This window comes from Talpa occidentalis, unplaced genomic scaffold (genome assembly GCF_014898055.3).
Source record: "Talpa occidentalis isolate TD23 unplaced genomic scaffold, MPIMG_talOcc4v2.1, whole genome shotgun sequence".
In the NCBI taxonomy this organism is placed as follows: domain Eukaryota; kingdom Metazoa; phylum Chordata; class Mammalia; order Eulipotyphla; family Talpidae; genus Talpa; species Talpa occidentalis.
In genome coordinates, this window is record NW_026555331.1 from 75,666,986 (window position 1) to 75,679,225 (window position 12,240).

The 12,240-nt window shown below is 48.7% G+C and overlaps 1 protein-coding gene and 1 long non-coding RNA gene across 2 annotated transcripts in view; one reads left to right on the plus strand and one right to left on the minus strand.

Annotated features, from left to right (window-relative positions):
- The window catches only part of LOC129145308 (uncharacterized), a 29,031-nt gene extending 27,657 nt beyond the window's left edge, over positions 1-1,374 (minus strand). Inside the window, exon 1 of the long non-coding RNA XR_008550664.1 lies at positions 1,293-1,374. This is a non-coding gene — a long non-coding RNA (uncharacterized LOC129145308). The remainder of the gene's footprint in view (positions 1-1,292) is intronic.
- Positions 1,375-9,904: 8,530 nt separating this feature from the next.
- The window catches only part of GLI3 (GLI family zinc finger 3), a 285,419-nt gene continuing 283,083 nt past the window's right edge, over positions 9,905-12,240 (plus strand). The window contains exon 1 of the mRNA XM_037507112.2: positions 9,905-9,963. The gene's annotated coding sequence lies outside the window, so the exon portion shown is untranslated. The remainder of the gene's footprint in view (positions 9,964-12,240) is intronic.

Sequence of the window (12,240 nt, forward strand, 5' to 3'; positions counted from 1 at the left end):
ATATATCTCATGCTCAAAGTGCATTTGTTGAATGAATAAGTGACTGACTGGAGAAACAACTAAGGTCCCTTACGTATAGGTGGTCTGAACTAGGGAGAAAGTCCCACCTCCTCACAAATATTTGCCTGCACACTGTCCTCCTGCTTGTTGAGGGTTTGCATAAAGAAAAACCTGCATCAGCTAAAGGTCAAGTGCTTTTTCATAATGATGTATCATAAATTATTTCTAAATGATAGTGGGCATGGGAGAGTAGCAAGTTCTCTGGGACTGGCAGGTTGTTTCTTTGGGGAAGAAATTTTCCTCCAAAGGTCTTTGAGTAATAGGCTCTGAAATAATTGCATGATTTTATATATTTCAGTAGAAAAAGTATTCAAAATGAATCCCACTGTATAAATGAGGTAGAACCAGAGACTTAAAACCCTACTTCTTTCTTTCTGAATAGGAAATGGCTGTGAATGGTAACATGTGGATCGTTGGCATTAAAAATAAGAGTAAGAAGAAATTTTCTTGTCTTGGCACCTACGAATCCAGACAGACGGTCCACTGCTTTATCTGAATCATCTCATTTCCTTCTTACAATAACTCTGAGAGATGGATATCATAATTTCCAATTTACAGATGGACAGACTGAGAGAACTGACTTGGCAAAGCTACAAAGCTAGTAATGGTGGAGAAATGATTTAAATGCAGGTCTGTTCTGTCTTGTATGCTTCTGCTTAATACTAAAACCCCAGAGAAGTAAGACTATTCGTCTTTACCATAAAAAGTAGAATCATCTGCTACATATAATGGATAGCCAGAAAGAGAGAGAGAGAGAGAGAGAGAGAGAGAGAGAGAGAGAGAGATATAGAAAGGAAACTACTACTACCTACTACCTTTCGCCTTGTCTGCTCAACTGCTGCTGCCCTCCTCTGCCATGCTAGACCTTGGAAGGGCCATGAAAGGGGAGTTGCAATAACAAATACATAAAAATAACTACTGGCTCTGAGCTCTAATTATTGGGATAATGTAGCACAAAACTGTTATGTCCTTCCCTTCCCTGCTAAGTTCTCTAAGTCCCCACATTATCTTTGCTGCTCAATGACATTTTTCTGTGGCACTGCTCCTCCAGTTTGTCCCTAAGTACTACTCTCCCATTTCTACTGGTCCCAGCTGAGCTTGCTGATTTGTTTCAAGTGTAGCTCAATGTTTTTCCATTGTTATTCCAGTAAACCTCCACTCTAATTTCAAAGTGCCCCCTCTCAACCCCTCAATTCTGAGGTAGGGAAGGTCTCTCCTTCCATCAGACTTACAACTCCCAAGCATGTGACCATTGCTTCTTGCTTTTCTTGAAATATCCCAACTCTTCGTGTCTTCCCTGATGAGGACCTTGGGTTTTCAGCTTCCTATGTAGCAAATACAGAAAAATTTTAGTCACCAAAATTTCTCACATTTGTTTGGAAAAAATACATTGATAAGCTGCTGAGTGTGTATGTGTTTGTGGAGGTGTAGGGAATGAGACTCCAAAGAAAAAGGCTGCATAAGACATGTCTAATCATTTTCTAAGGAAGATGGGTCCTATAAATGGAGAACCTTATTTTTCTGCACCCGGTTTAGAGTTGCAGAAGAGAATTGCTCTCCCTAAGAATGGAGACATCAGTGAGTAATGAATAGGAGAAAGCAGAGTAAACAAATATAACCCAGTGAGGGCATGGCCAGGGGAAAAGGAAGGGCACAACTTCTAGAGGTAAATGTTGGAGCTATTTGCTGTGATGTTTTTGATATTAAGTCCCCTGTTATAGCCTGTTTATGAAAAGGCTCAGGAAAACCTGCAGTTTGTGTAAGTAGATTATTTAAGGCAAAACCAGCAAATTCAAATATTTTTTGGAAGGTGGTAGATTATGCAAATAAATGAAGCTACAAATATAAAGCAACATGGTATGGTAGAGACGGTGGCAAAATGAAAAGTACAGAGCAGCCCTTGCTCACACCTAGCAAATACCATGCATCAGTGGGCAATATTCTTCCAACAAGCTGCTGCTTGTTACCTTAGCTTTAAGGAAAGTCAACGAAGTGCTAAGCATTGCTGCCAGATGGGTGAGAGATGATCAGGAAGGTAGTGGATGATCAGGACTCAGGGAGACGAAAGAGTTAAATGTAACCAGCATATCACTTGAATAAGTCCTTGAGCAGGAGGGGTGGGAATTGAAGGTGAACCCTCCTCACTAAAATACTTTGTGTGTGACACATGGAGAAACTTATTTGTGAGAGAAGGATGGAGAAAAGCATCCCTGGACTGACCAATTTAACAGTAAAAATTTATCAGGCTCACCCCAAGGCCCTTGTGGGTGGGTATTCTGTGAAGTGGGTAAGGTTCTGAGTAGGGTGTAAAGGTCAAGCAGCACCACAGAGGTCCTGAAATTTGCAGACATCCAAAGGGAGGGCTTTAGGTCTTCCCAAGCTGTGGGATTGGCTAAGGTCCAAGTCAATTATAGTTACATCTCTAAGGTGAAGAGGGACACAGCAGACATCTGGGATACATTTATAATCCCAGTGTTCCAGGAAGATGGAAGAGTAAGTTACACGGGTGCTGAGTGAGCGCCCGCAGAAGGGCATTGGTGTGATGCACTTAAAAGCATTCTCCCTCTGGCTGTTAGCCAGTCAGCCCAAGAACTCAGGTCTGTCTACTTGGTGCCACCTTTGAAAGTGTTTTCTTTCCTGGGCCACCCTGGAGACAGTTGTGTGGCTGGGGATTGTGCTGAAATCCTTATATGCACAGGACTGGCCCACTGCTTACAGAACCAGGGAATGAAAAAGGGGGACAGCAGGAGACCTAACTGGGTTCAGCGTTGTCCTCAGGAAGTCAAATCAGAATGGCCACAGAATTGCTGTCATAGTCCTTGGGGGGGGGGGGGGGGGGGAAGGTGCAGAAGAAAGCACTTTAGGAAACTAGGAAGAGTGAGGAGGGGAAGGCCATGACTTGTCTTGTCCAATCTGAATGGAATTTTCTGGATACCTTCTGGTTATATCTGTGCCCATTAAGATGCTAAGAACAGCTCTTGAGAAGCTCAATATCCTGGGGTCTTGATCTTGCAGTGTTTGCCTGTGAGGATACAGTGACTATACATACAAGTAGGACTTTTGGACTAGACCAGGCTGGCAGACACACGTTTCCCTCTCCTTTCTCACACATGTGTGAGTTTTGTTACAGGAAGACAGCCGGAGTGAGGACAGAAAGAGACACAAAAAGAGAGGGAAAAAAAAAAATAAGGGGGAGGAGTGAGAGGGAGAGAGTAAAGAGATGGGTGACACTGGGGTCCGAAACCTTTGTTCTATTTCCTTTTTGTATCCACAGGGGCCAAGTTCCCCCCTTCCTTTTATTTGCATCAATGAAGTAACTGCAAGTCTGGACTTCCTGGCTGGGGGAGGGGGGGGGGCTGGCGGGGAGAAACAGCCTTTTCAGGAGGCAGCTCAGTTGCAGGGGAGTATGGATACTAGATCCTTATTTTTGTTTGGACTCTGGTTCTAAAATGTCACGGATGCAATGTTCATCTGCCACCCAAAGTATTGAGACTCTTTAGGGAATATCTTAAGGATGCACACAAACTTCTGAAAGACCTATAGAACAGAGGGAGACATTAAAGGCTCTAGTTTCTGCATTAAATTGTATTCTCTGCTGTAATTCAGAAATGTTTGGAAATGTTGGGTGGGCTAGTTTTGTTGTCTACGAGGAATCTATCTGCATGCCAGACCTAGGAGACTCCTGGGAAATAACTTACCATAAGCGAAGAGAGCATGCAGTTGATAGGCAGGTCCAATGGTAAAACCTCACTTGCAGATGGATGGGTGGATGGGTGGTCATGGATATATATATTAGCATTAAGAGATCCTTCATTTGGACTTGAATTTGAACTTAAGTTTGTGTCCAAAGTGGTTTTAATCTTTAAGGGGATAAATTTTCTCAGTGAATCTGAGCTGTTTTCAAAATGAAAATACATAGGGACTAACATATTAAGAGTCTTGTGATCAAATATAACTCCAAAGAGAAAGAGAATTCTTCTCCCCACATGGGGGCGGGGGGGTGCAGAATATACTGCCACTTTGGTGCACTGAGAATGCCTGAGCCACCGCCGACTGCTGGGCAGCTCTGTGGCTCTGTGACGGGCCACTGAAGCAATAGTGCACTCCTGTGTCTACACAGCCAGACAGGGAAGAAGAGAAAGAAAAAGGTGGCTGCTGTGTTGGTCTTTATAGAAGACATGTGCTGTTAACCTGGCAGGCAACCTCTCTTTTGCCTGGCTAAGGGGACTATTCCACCTTGATGATTATTTTCTGGGAATGAAAAGCATAAAACTGATGATAAGAAATGTGACTGCCTCTGGCTATCTTCCTTAGTTGCTGAAAGGAAGTTTGTATGGAATGTGAATAAAGCTGGGCTGAAGGATGGAAATAGAACCCAATAGACATTGTTTGCATCCTGCCTTGCCTGAAGAGTACCAACACACTCTGGAACTTTTCAGCCAATAAAATAATAGCCCCTCCCCTTTTTTAAAGTCAATATGAGTTGAAATAATGTCATTTTCAGCTGCAAGTTTATCAATACACATGAAATAGCCTCTTGAAATTTCCCAATAATTAATTAGGTGCTACTGTGCCAGGAGATGGAAGAGCAGCAAAGGCAAGTAGGGAAGGAACAACAACTCTGTATAGCACACAGGACAGGGGAAAAGTGCAGAGGAGTACTCAAATGCAGATTCACTTTGTTCCTCTTTCAGTATTTCTACAGGTTTAATTTTGCTCCCCCCCCAAAAAAAAGACATGTTGATGTTCAAATGCCTGGAAGCTAGAATGTGATCTTATATGGAAATTAAACAGGGCTATAGGGCTGCTATAGCCACCCAAAGACAGTGCCCAACAGAGAAGAGGTGTAGGGTAAGAGAAAAAGTGTCAAGCTTTTCCACCCTCCGCGCCATCCGCCATTAGCATTGATAATAGATCCCTGCGGTCCTACATGCATGGCTGATGGCAGACACGTGGAGTGGGGTATGGACAGGCATAGGTGGGCATAGCTAGGCTGAGACTGGGCTTATAAGGGTGGCGTACCCGGGACGCCAGTGGAATGGAACCAGCAGGAGAGCGCAACAGGAGAGCAGAACCAGCAGGGAAGCAGAGGCCACGAGAGAACACAGGAGAGCCCAGAAATAGTAAAGATTCACTGGAGGCCGGAAGACCTGCCAGCCTCCTGGCCCCCAGGCACCCTTGCCTGCCGTGTACCTGGTAAAAGTTCAATAAAAGCCTGAAAAAGCCACCGAGGGCTCCAGGACTCTCCTCACCAGTCTGCCCCGATCATAGGATCATAGAGCTCCTGCTCTGTGTCTTGCTGGCACAACAACAGGTCACTGTGGATTTTCACCTGCACACACAATTGCAAGACCACTCAGGCTCAGGGAACAACAATAAAATGGGGTTTATTTAACAAACAGAGGAAACAAGGAGTTTCTAAGGCCACGGGTGGCCAACTGTCTTACGCCAGATAGTGATCACAGTGATCAGAAGTCCCAAACAAAAGACCTTTCATCCAAGATGGTGCTGTCTCTTCATTGAGGACCTGGAGCCCATAGCACAACAGAAAGCAGTGTGCCAGGAGTCAACTCATCACAGCTGGTGGTGCTCACAGGTGGGGCTGCTGAGATGATGACAAAGCAGCCCACAGCAACAGTCTGAAGGTTGGCTGGACAGCACCTGACACTGGACCAGAGAGCAACGAAGGCAGCAGCCCCAGGAGGTGCTGCTGGACAGATACAGCTCTTTGTGAGTCATTGGCTACACCAACAACAGCTCTTTGAGACACCAGGTCAGGGGCCTTTGGAGCTCCTTTCAGGCAGTGGCAGCAGCAAGACAGAAGGCAGGTGCAGCCTCCCAGTCATTGCAAAACTCTTCAGCGTCTCTCTTCAGAGGTCAAGTTGCTGGATGCATCTTCTTTCTTCTGAGGCCAGAAACAGACTATGAGGAATCTGGGAGTCTGGGGCCCTCAAGATGACTCAAGTTGTCTTATATCCTCGCTCGGTGTCCCCTGCCCTATTGATACCTGCCTGATTGGACCATTTTCAAATCTAAGTGACCGATTATACCATTTTAACCTAGCTGCCCCCAAGCACCACCTTTTTGCTCAGGCAAGGAAAAAGCCACATTTTCCTGATGGCTCCAGCTGCTTGGGCAGTGGTGGGAAAATGTCTGTCTTGCCCTGCAGTCCACAATGCAGAGCCCTGCGTTCAGAAACAGGGTTTCTAAATGTACTCAGTTATTTAGATGAAGAAGTCCTACAAGCACAGGGTGGGCCTCTAATCCAATGTGACTGCTTTCCTGAGGAACAGGAGAGGACAAAAAAGGGGGCATGCCATATGCCACAGAACTACAGAAGCAGAGGCCAGAGTGAAGTAGCCACAAACCAAGGAACTCTAAGGACTGATAGCCAGGAAGCTAGGAGGATTTTCCCTTAGAGGTTTTTGGAGGGAGCACAAACCTGCCAAGACCTTGATTGCAAACTTCTAGCCTTCAGAACAGACAATTGATTTTTGTTGTTTTAAACCCAGTCTGTGGTACTTTGTTATGGTAGCCTTAGGAATCAAATACAAATATCTTCATCTCTTGTACTTCATGTTATTTATTGTTAAAAAAAAATCTGTCTTTATAAGCATGATCATTTGGAAGACTAATACCTTAAAATTCCCTAGGACAACTGCATTTGAAAGAACTGATGAGAGTGCACAACAAAGGAATCTATAAGGGTAGAATTTTAGATATGAAGGAAGAACAACCTGAGTCCAGTAAATGTTTAAGTGCCTGCTTACCATTATAATAGGCTCCAATATCAAGTGTCAGGTTGACCTTGGGTTTTTAAAAAAAAAAGTCTCAGGTGCCCTTGCAGAAAAGGTTGTTGGTGATGGCATAAAGGCTTAGAGTGCTGGCCTCTGAGACACTCCCCCCTCCCCCTGCCATGCAACTACACTCAGAGTTGTACTCTTTTATATTTCGGGATTCCACGTGAGATTTCATTTGGAAAGAGTTCTGTGTTAAAATACATAGAAAGTCACTGCATTATGGCATTATTTAACTCACACTAAGGCAAATCATGATTTTTTTCCCCTCTTGACAGTTCTGCAAAATGTGCCCACTCTACTTATTTGTTTAGCATCAAATCAGAAAGCAGTTATTTTCTGCCAGAGTCTGAGGTGGGGAAATAGGGGAGACACAGACACCAGCATTATTTCTCTCTCTCTCTCTCTCTTTTTTTTTTTTTTGGCATATTCTGATGGCTGACAGGGAAAGATTAGCTACTTTTCTTTGTTTCTGTCTTTTTAAAAACTGAAAATCAAGATCTTCATGATCCGAAATGTGGAGAGGAGTGTTTTAAGTAAAAGTCAAAATATATAGTTTATCCAGCTGTTGATTTATTGGCTGTCTTTTTATTTATTTATTTATTTTTGCCATTGGTGAACAGAGGAGACTATCAGGATGTATTATTTGCATTCATGTGACTGAGGCAGAAGCAGTAACTTGACTGATGCCAAAGGAGTATATCCAGGAATGAGTAGCTTGCAACGCTGCAATTGCAAAAAGTGTAATAATATTTCTCACACATTTGTGTTTCTTTATACTTTCAAATGCCTCATCTCATTGGAAACCCATACAAATCCTGGAAGGTGTGCAGCTTGATTTGGCTATCAATACCCCACATGGGCTCAGAGCCTAGGATGGATCAGAGATCCACTTGGGTGTGAGGCAAGGCAGTGAAGGGAAGCTGGGACCGAAACCCATGGATTCTGAAGAAACCTCTTCTGTGTGGAGTTTATTTATTTATTTTAGAAGTGGTGACGTAGAGAGAAAAAATCTTAAAATAAATGACTTAAAAGGACTGTCAGCCCTTCTTTATCTCCATCACTTCCACCATAACAGATCTTCAGGGTCCGCATTTGTAGTGTCTTTGAGATAAGCAACAAGTCCCAGCAAATAGGAATACCCTCATCCAGTCCGTTAAAAGAAATTCTCCAGCTAAGCATTTGAATCTCAAAACGCTCTTCAAATCATAATAGCTAATCATTCATCCACCCACTCTCTTCCTTCAGTCAAGACTCTCAGCGAGTCAACACAAGTGCACCTTGAGCTCCCCGGCGCTGCTGGCAGAGGGTGGGTGGGTGGGCAGACTCTCAACTTACCAGCGGAAGAACGGATTTTGGAATGCCATCGGGGTTTTCTCTCCTTTCCTTTCTGTCTTTTTCTTCCTTCATTGACCCCGAACTCCAATTTTAAGTTTCTGGCCCGGGTGGGTACCGTGAAAGGGAACAGATCACTGTCGGCTGGCCGTTTGAGGAAGGAGGGGGATGATTTTCACTAGTATGGGCGCTGAGAACATATCCAGACAGTAACGCGTCGCAGTCAGGCTCTACCTGAGGGTTTTCGCTGGAGTCCTTTGCACAGTGGCCCGAGGGGACAGCAGGCCGTAGTGGGTGCTCCCATTTCACAGATTTGGCCCCAGGGGCAGATGAATCCGGTGTAGCAAGAAACCCTGAACTTCCAAAAGCATCTTCAGGCGGGAAGAGTTTCAGGGTTAGCCTCGGGAAGCGTTGAAACCAGGAAGGAGGGGAGGGGGGAGAGGTGACCGGCCTGCGGTGAATAAAGGGGAGACCAAAATTGGGAAGCGGGGGGGAAGGGGAGCTAAGAGGCCGGATGGGAGGCGGTGAAAGACGAGAGGGCGCAGTGGGGTGCACCGTGCGCTGGGGGGGGGGTGGGGAAGTGGGGGCGTAACGAGGGTGCCGGAGCGCCGGTGGGGAGGGCGCGCGTGACTTCACCCCCGAACCCCTTCCCTAGCCGGGTGGGTGGGGCCTCGGCGCGCCGAGCGGGCCCGGGGTCAAGGAGGGGGAAGAGGAGGAGCGGGGAGCAGGCGTCTGGGCGAGGATCTGGGAGGGGCGGAGGCGGAGGCCGGGGCGGGAGTGCGCGCGTGGCTCCGGACGCCCGTCTCCCCCTCCGCCTCTCAGCCCCCGCCCGGGCTCGCCGAGCGCCCCGGGGCCGGGCGGTGCGCGCCTCACCTCGCCTGGGCCGCCCGCCTGGCCGCTGGGACCCGCGCCCGGTTCGGGCGCCCGGCGGGCGGGAAAGCGCGGGCCCCCCGCGCGGCCTGGAAGGAGCGAGAAAGCAAAAGTAAGGGGAGCCGCGCTCCAAGTTTTCCCAACTTCGCCCCCTGCGGCGGCGGGCGTCCTGCTCCTCCGCGCGTCCCCCGAGCCCGGGCCGCGAAGGAAGGGGGCGGGGCGGGGCGGGGCGGGGCGGGACGGGGCGGGGGGCGCGGGGAGCGGAGAGGGGGTCCGGCCACATCTGTTAAAACTTGGGGGAGGAGGAGCGCGGGGCGCAGGACGCGGAGGGCAGGAGGGCGCGCGGGGGAGGCTGCGCGCGGCGCGGGGACAACTTTGCCGCCCGTGAGTCGCGCGGGCTGCACGGGGGCGGGGCGGGGCGGGGGGCGCCTGCGGCCGGTGCGGGGCTGCGGGCCGGCCGGGCCCCTCCGGCGGAAAGCGGCGTGGATGCCCGGCGGGAGGGACGGCGGGGCCCGCTTTCTTCCTCCTCCCTCCCTCCCTCCGCGGGGGAACCGAATCAGAACTGTCACTCAGGCCTGTGAGTCAGAGGGGATCGGGTTACACGGCCCCCGAAGCCGCTGCCGGGGCTGCGCGCGCGGGAGGGAGCGGGCAGGGGCCGCGCCGCCGGCGCTCGCACACTCGCGCTCGCACCCTCGCCGCCCGGACCCGCCCGCTCGCCCGCCCCGCGCGCCCCGCGCGCCCCGCGCCGCACCATGTCCGCCGCCTGCGCGCCCCGCGCCCGGCCCCGCCGCGCGCCGTAGCCCGCGCCCCCCGGGGCCGCCCGGAGCCCGGAGCCGCCCGCCCGCGCCTCGGACGCGGGTCTGTGGGAAGTTTGGGGACTTGACAGTCGCCGCCGCCGCAGGTACGTCCCGCCCGAAGTTCTTTGTCTCGCCGGCCCCGCACCGGACAGCCGGCTCCGGCGGCCGCGCCCGCGCCTCTGGGTCTGGAGGGGGCTCCATCCCGGGAAGGGGGCGCCGGAGGGAAAATGGCTGTCAAAAGGCGCCCAGATTCACAGAGCGGCCGGTTGCGCGGCGGAGCCAGGCTTTCACGCGCTCCCCTCTCTCGAAGGTCCGTCGGAGAGGACCTGGGCAGCTTCGCATCCCGAAGGGGGAACTCAGGGGACGAAGTTTGCAGTGCAGGCTGCGGCTCCGCGCGTCCCCGCTTTCCACCCAGAAGGGTCAAAGCAGCAGTGTTAGACCCCGCGCCCCCGGGTCCTGCCGTGCACGGCCGCGTCCCCCCTCGGGGGCAGCGCGCGGCGGGCGGAGGGCGGCGAGGTGGGTCCTGCGGGTGCGGGGGCTTCTCCTGCCGGTGCTCCCCTCCAGGGCGGGGGTGTGGCGTGAACCCTGCGAGAAAGACGCGCCTCTGTCTCTGCGAGGAAAAGTGAAAGTTGTACCATCTGTGTATGATTTGGGATTCTCTGTTATTTCGTTTCCTTTCTAGGAGAGCACCAAAAGAAGAAAAAAAAAAAAAGAAAGAAAGAAAAAGAAAAGAAAGAAAAGCTTAGATCCTGTAGGGAGTGAATGAGTGAATGCGGGTGTGTGGGTAACTGTGACCCCGTATAATCATTTAAGAGGCCGAATTTTCGCCAAGCAGAGTTGGGTATGAATCACTCAGCAGGGGACAGTTACTTTCTTGAGCTGCAGAGGGAAAATGGGCGGGAGGAGGTGGAGAGGGAGTAAATATTTACCCCAAACTTGGAGAGTTTGTGAAGTGACTTTTAAGCAGATTGCTAGATGCCAAAGCCCCACCACACACCCCGGCATTTTATCCTTCCCTGAACTTTGTGCTTCTGTGCCTGACTGCACCTACTTCAGAAGATGCCATCCTGAGAGGGGCCTGACCTGGGCTTCCCTGGCACCCTCTTCCTTGCTCTTTGTGCCCTCAACTTCTTGTCTCCCGGGTGTGCAGCAGCATGGAATAGATTCTGGCCTTGGGTACAGTGCTCGTGGCCCTCTGCCAGTTTATATGTACATATATTTATGTAAAACATTTTCTCCCAGCTCTTCGCCAGCTGTTCCACATTTTCCAGCTGCCATTTCAGTTTGAAATGATGGACTGTCCGCATCTCCAAGTAAAAGAGCCCTTTAGTCAGAGGTATGGAGGGCCTGCCCTTGTGCAAAGACAGGGCAGTGCCATTTGCCAGACTGATATTATTAGGTCTAAAAACACCTCCTGTTCTCCTTTCCTCTCTTTTCCCCAATTAGTCATTCCAGAGTACTTTGCTGTAAATGCACAATAATTAGACTTTACCCCTCAAATGTGATCTGTACAGAATTTGGATGAGACCATATATATGTGCATGTGTGTATATATATCATCCTTGAAATATGTGTCCGGTGGAAATAAATTAACTTTTAAAGGGAGTTCCAGCTTGAGTCCATGGGCATGGCTGGTGGGGGGCCTTTGCCATGGCCAACTGAAATGATCTCATTTCAGTCTATTTATGGCAGGAGCTATTCATCATTCCCATGTTACACTTTTCTGTGTTGTTTGATGACTTATATTATAGACCGAAATCTTCAAGAATTGGTCTTAAGTATTACTTTTGAGTATTTATGTAATTGCTCTGTAATTTGAATAGGTGCCTTATTGATTGATTCCCGTAATTATTTCATTTAGGTTTTAAATTAAAAATTAATAGTAGTCTGACAGTTTCTTAATTACATGTGTCAAGATTATTTTGAAGGAGGAAATGCTGTGTTTTAAAGTAGTGAAATAGCCTCAAATCTCTTCATTTTTCTAAAACAGAGCAGTATTTCAGTTGAGGAGCTGTATTAGAACAGTGGTGATTGGTCTTAACAATGTAAACTGTGTGAAGTATCTAAAGAATTTGTTTATGTTAGGGAATATTGGTCTTAACAACCTGGTGTACAAACACTTTGGGCAGTTAGATTATAGTCAGACCTAAAACAAACATGAAATAACATTTAAATTAGTTGTAACAGCATACTTATAGAGAGAAGAGAGTTTATTTTATACTAAAAGCGATTTAATTAGAAACCCCAATGCCTAAGGGGAGATCCTTTCAGGGTATATAATTCTTAAAGTCAGTCTGGGGAGCTTTGGTTTAAGCTGCTTGAAGGAGTCCAATGTGAGAAGTGTCTAGTGAAATTTCACACATGCGGAAACACTTTACAAG